Source organism: Elaeis guineensis, chromosome 8, assembly GCF_000442705.2.
Source record: "Elaeis guineensis isolate ETL-2024a chromosome 8, EG11, whole genome shotgun sequence".
Taxonomy (NCBI): domain Eukaryota; kingdom Viridiplantae; phylum Streptophyta; class Magnoliopsida; order Arecales; family Arecaceae; genus Elaeis; species Elaeis guineensis.
In genome coordinates this window covers 136,536,065-136,541,879 of record NC_026000.2, presented here as the reverse complement: position 1 = coordinate 136,541,879, position 5,815 = coordinate 136,536,065, and the positions used below count along the sequence as shown (strand labels likewise).

General features: G+C 37.9%; 1 long non-coding RNA gene across 2 annotated transcripts; it reads left to right on the top strand.

Annotated features, from left to right (window-relative positions):
• The first annotated feature begins 622 nt into the window (after positions 1-622).
• LOC105049402 (uncharacterized) lies at positions 623-4,631 on the top strand. 2 transcript variants are annotated; one of them, XR_002165243.2, is made up of 3 exons: positions 623-951; positions 1,198-1,498; positions 3,800-4,631. It is a non-coding gene; the product is annotated as an uncharacterized lncRNA (long non-coding RNA). The 2 variants fall into 2 exon arrangements; XR_012134015.1 differs by having other exon boundaries at positions 1,636-4,631.
• The last annotated feature ends 1,184 nt before the right edge of the window (positions 4,632-5,815 follow it).

Below are 5,815 nucleotides of genomic sequence, written 5' to 3'. Positions count from 1 at the left end.
ATAATGAGAATGACATTCTATATTTACTTTCTCTTTATAATTCTATAGTATGCACACTCAAGATTAGTTTTTTGTTGAGATAGTTCGACATGTGATCCTATCCAATTCTAATTTGATCCATATTTGGAAACTAGTAGATTAGGTCAGGTTCAAAAATTAGATCTAACATAAAATCCAAATCAAGTTTGGCTCATATTTTTCCACCCAACCTGACTCAATCCCGCCTATATATAATTTGGGTTTAGTGAGTTATATTTAATTATTGTTCATTATACTTTAGCTACAAAAGAATTGCTAAATACACAGCTCAAACTGCGCATTTGATCTTATATAGTTTTGACCCAAAACATTTTGGATTAGATGTAGGTCATGCTTGACCCCAATGCACCCACTAGGTCTAAAATTCTTTTCATGGCCCCATCCGATTGACCAATGAGTTGGGTCACCCCCCCATATTCGCCAAGATCAGCAACCCGGCTTAGACTAATGGGCTTGGGCTAGGGCCTGAGAGAGAGAGAGAGTCGAACTTGGAGCCATAGGTGAAGAAAAGAGAATTCTTTGCGCACCGCGCGCGGTGCGGAACGCGCGCACCGGCGCGGGAAAAATTTTTTTTTTTTTTTCGCCGGCCCCGCGCGTGAGCCAATAACCGCGCGCAAAGAATTTCTCGAAGAAAAAACCACCCTACGAGACCCCCCCCCCGACCGTGCCGGCGCCGGAGACGAAGACGAGGACCTTGACGACGAAGGCGAGGATATGTGCCAGATAATGACGTTTCTTCTGCGGTTGCGGCTTCGTTCGTCTGATCGATTTCGGGGACTGGATCGCGAGGGGAGAAGAGGCCTCAGACCGAGGCCTCCAGGAGCCGCCCGATCATCTATGCCCTCTCGGATCTGGCAGCGATTCCGGTGGTCCTCAGTAACACCTCACCGGCGCGAGAAGAGGTGGTGATTGGTTAGTTTTTGTTTCTTTAGCTGATTTTTTTTTTTCTTTATTAACCTCGCATTTGGTCGAGAACTTGATGGTTCTTGAAGAAAAAAGATAGATGTTGCATCATGTATCTATTCTCCTTGTCCTCTTTTCGCATAAAAAAGTGATCTTTATTGATTTGGAGCGATCTTTTGATAAAAAAACAATGTCCATTGTTCTGGAGTGATCTTTGTTCCGATAGAAAGCTGATGTTTTTTCTTTGAGTCATAGGTGAGAGTGAGAGGGAGGATAGAGGGGAATTATTTGAATATTGAAGCGATTGGAGACTGTGCTTTGTTGGATTCTACATCCGCGAGACCTAGGAGGTGAGAGCCGTGCAGGGATCTTTTGACCCGCAACCGCCTTCAAGCTCAAGAAGCTTTACTGGGATCTACTGTCAGGTGAAACAGTACTATCTCAGCCTAAATAGCCTCAGAATGTTGTGCATACCATCTATTTCTGGACTAGATTCACCGTGAATGAAGGTCTACTGGGGATATTTGGTGATCCCGAGAATGCATCCTTTCTAGAGGTACCGTAGTATTTTTCTATTCTATGATGGTATCAAAATGTTGGCATGTTCCTCATCCTTCGATTGCATTCTATAGTAAATGCTCAGAATTAATTCGCCCTCTTGCTTATATATTGTTTGTATTGACTGGCAAGCAGTTTCCTTGCTCTATTCATCAGTGTTAGCTACGGCTGCTTCCTGCCTGTTTTAATTATACCAGGGAACTGGCGATTGGGTAATGCTTATGCTCACCTCGTCAAAGATCTTCTTTTAATATTTATCAATTTAGTCTTGCAGTTCACTCCATGTTGTCCTGTTTGTTGATGCATAAAGTTAATGATCACCCATCCCAATCATATTTAGCAAAAGTTTAGTTGGTGCAATTTATAGATTCATGGTTGCTAATATTTCAAATTCAAATTAACTTTCAATGAATTACATAAATAGTTAGTTCTATAACAGATCATGTTGTTGAGAGATGAAACTGATGAAATTTTGTACTATATACAGTCTTAGTTCCTTAGTAGATTTGGATGCATGATAGTAAGGATATCATGTTCTGCACATTCTCCATCGAAGGATTAGTTAAGAAGAAGTTAACTTGGAATGGCAGAGAATCAATTCAGGTCCTGGATTTATTTTGAACAACTATGGAGAACAAGGGGAGGCATAATAAATACTGGACAGGGCTTGGGCAAGAAACTTGTCATAAACTTGCACTTTTGAAGTATGTAGCCTTGTAACTAAAAGGTATGAGAAGATCTTTAAATTTGATCTAAATAGATGCCATCAGGTTTGGGATCTAGGACTAGTGGAATCGGAGTGAGGGTGGGATCAAACCTAAGTTTCTTGTATCAAATACAGGAGATTTTATCACTTGGCTAGGTGACACACTTAAAAAATAACCTTTTATAAATGTGCTTTTGGGAGGTCATTGAAGATGAGATTTGAGACCAAGTTGTAGGCAGATTTGAAATGTTTTATTCTTTTGGCTATGCTGATTGGCCTTATTATTTGCATAGAACTTTTGTGCTTTAGAAAAGGGTTAATGCATGTTTGGCTAATTTAGCTTAAATGTATGCTCTAGATAACTAATAAGGTAACTCTCCTTAAGCACCACCAAGCTTTCTGGATGTTTTTGGTGTTGCTTAAAATAACTACTGTATCACTTTTTAAAGCAAAAAACTGCTTCCTAGAGAACAAATTTTGGGTAATAATATCTGAGAAGCACTTTTACAAGAAGAAAAGTTTAAAAAAAGTGCTCTAGGAGAAGCTAGAAAATCTAGCTTCTCCTTTTGTGGGAAGAACTTTTTAAAATGGAGAAGCAACAGCTAATACACCCTCTATGTTTCATGACAGGTTCCTCTCATTGCCTAAAATTCTTTTTTTTTTTGGGAATCTGAAATTGGCCTAAGGATTGATGTTAAGTTTATAGGTAGCCATAGAATGATCCTTGAGTTTAATGGGGTGGAACAAGGCTTGTTGGTTATGGTTGCCGTTAAAGTTTTCATGTTGTTAGTAGGAATTTCAATGAAAGATGCTTATGGCCCAAATAATCAAGCTAGATTCACACCATACTGAAGCCCAGAATCTATCATGCATTTGCAATAGAATGATCTCACTGTTATATTTTCTATTAAATGATGATAAACAACTGAAAAATTTGCAAAGAAATCTGAATGGTTGGGTTGAAAAATTATGTTTTCAAAAACTAATAAGTGATATCATAAAGTCTGAATGTGGTGATTCAATTGTGATCTGAACATTGGTTGAGTAGAAATATAAGCTTTTTTGCTATGGGTGATAAATTACCTTATGGATGTTTCTTCTTTCTGATGTATTGGTGTCGTTTAATTATCATTATGTTTCTTCTGAAAGTGAGTGCAATAATGAAAAATATCTTGAGATTATCATGGATGAGTATGGGTAGGTAAGAGTAGGGGTGCAAACGTTTTCATGAATATGTCAACTGCTTTCAATGTTTCGTTGTTTCTAGGGGGCATTTGGCCTCCCATCAAAAGTCTCTATTGTCCATTGCAGTTACAAATATTCCAGAAGTCATGTTGTTTGGCTTTGGCAAAATGTGGCAGGAGGAAAAGTCAATGCATCTTTTGGTTGCATGTTTCTCTCCTGATTTTTCTCAATTCTTGTAGGGGGCTTCTTTGGAAAACCCTGTATGATTACTTCCTTTATGTTCAAGTCCAAACATGAGGCACCAAAACCAATTACTTCATTCCTTAAATAGGATCCTGCTATTTTTCATTTCAGTCGCTTTAAATCTAAACTTTAGATGTTGCAACCTACGTTATTACTTCTGTGCAGAACATCAGCAACTCTGGATGCCTTAGAAAGGTTGAACCGTCAGATAGGACGACAATGGTTGATGTCAATCTGGCAAGGAGGGTAGAAAAGTGTCCTATGGATCCCCCTACCAACTTAAACTTTGATCACCACTGTTTTGTCACCTCTAGTGATATCTTATGGTTTCCTGTTGGCAGGAACCTGTGAAACGTCTGGCTCCATTTCAAGTTGTAGGAAGAACTCTAGACAGTGGGTCGTCAAATAATTGTCTCTTAGCCTGCTGTTGCTGCTGCTATACAATGTACTCTTTCTTTCCCATCCATAGGCCTTTCTGTTGATGCTTCTCTGCCATCTACCTCCATTCAGATAAGGCTGGTGGATGGCACTTTTGAATAGTTGCACTACAATCAGTGATATTCAAGCATTCATCGACACATCAAGACCTAGAGCAGCGAGAAATTACCAGCTACAGATGGTTGGTTTTCCACCCAAAAAGCATCCTGATGATAACAAGATGATTGAGGAAGCAGGGCTTGCCTATTTGGTTCTGATTCAAAAATTCTAACTCTGCATGGAACCGCTTAGGACTATCACATGGACTAAAGTTTTGCAAATTGTCTTCAAACCGTCAGATGCTCTTTAGAATTGTTGGACCGGATGGAGTGAAGCATGTCAACTTTTTTCTCTTTGAGACCGGTTGTGCTAAGATAAATATGTGTATAAATTAGCACCAATAACCTTGGTTATATTTTTGGGGCCATGGTTTTGTGTTTTGGTAAATGGTTTAGGCTGATAAGTACTATGGTGCGGAGTCTAAGTCCTTGGGTAGATTTTTGTGCGGGGGGGGGGGGGGGGGGGGAATCAAATATTAGAACTTTTCTCAGTTCTTCACCTCTCCCAGGAATCTGGATGGTCGGGTTCAGAACTCTGTCAAGAAATTCATTCATTTGGCAGGAAGCCTCTGGATTTAAGCTGAGTAGTTTGTTGGATGCAGGTTCCTCTGCTGCCATATGGAAAGGACAACTAATGTTGGATATGAGTAATGATATGTGACAGAATCTTCATCTTGGTCTTCTTTTTTATCTCCTGCTGTCTGCTTGTGCAATGCATCCAGAGGCTGCAGGAACCCACCAAGAAGGACGTTTTTGCTTGTATATTTTCATGTACTTGTATTTCCACATGCACTTCTGTGAAATTTTTCTCTGTGCATTTGATCTTTCATTTTGTAAGTGCTACAAAATTGACTGTTTTAGCTGCATATAATTTGAGTACCCATTTTTTTTTTTTTTCAAATGCCCTTCAAGATTTCGTTTCTACCAACTTCAATAGGATTTGTGAGAATTTTGTTAGCTGGGGCATGTCTTAACACTGCTAAAATTTTGTTTGGCGAAATTCTTTGTGCACTGCAAGTGGTGTAGAAAATTCAACGTGGAGTGCATCGCCTCATCCAATTGGTCCATATAGTCATCATTTTTCAACGTTTATTTAATGTCTGTATGTAGGTTAGTTTTTTCATTTAAAAATTTTATATGATGAAAATGCTTCCATCTTTTTGAAAAATTATGACATTTTATGTTCATATTATAACATCCTGCGTTTATATTATATACATGATGTCATAATTTTTTCTAAGAAATAAAGATATTTTTGTCATTCAAAATTTTCAAAAGAAAATATCGATCTACAGGTATTAAATACGTATTGAAAAGTGGTTGAACAAAAATATCTCTCTCATATTATGATATTTTAGGTCATATTATAATATTTTGGATTATATTATATTATAGAATGTCATAATTTTTTTTTAAATGTAGAGGTATTTTCGTCATACAAAATTTTTAAATAAAAAAGTCGATCTATAAGTATTAAATATGCGTTGAAAAGTGATGATTACGTGGATTAATCAGATGAGATAGTGTACTCAATGTTGGATTTTTTATTAAGGGTAGCAGCAAGGGGTTTGAACCCTAGGAGGAAAAAGAAAGAAAAATAATATTAATTGAAAACTATGCCTCTCGCATCAACTTGAACCAGATA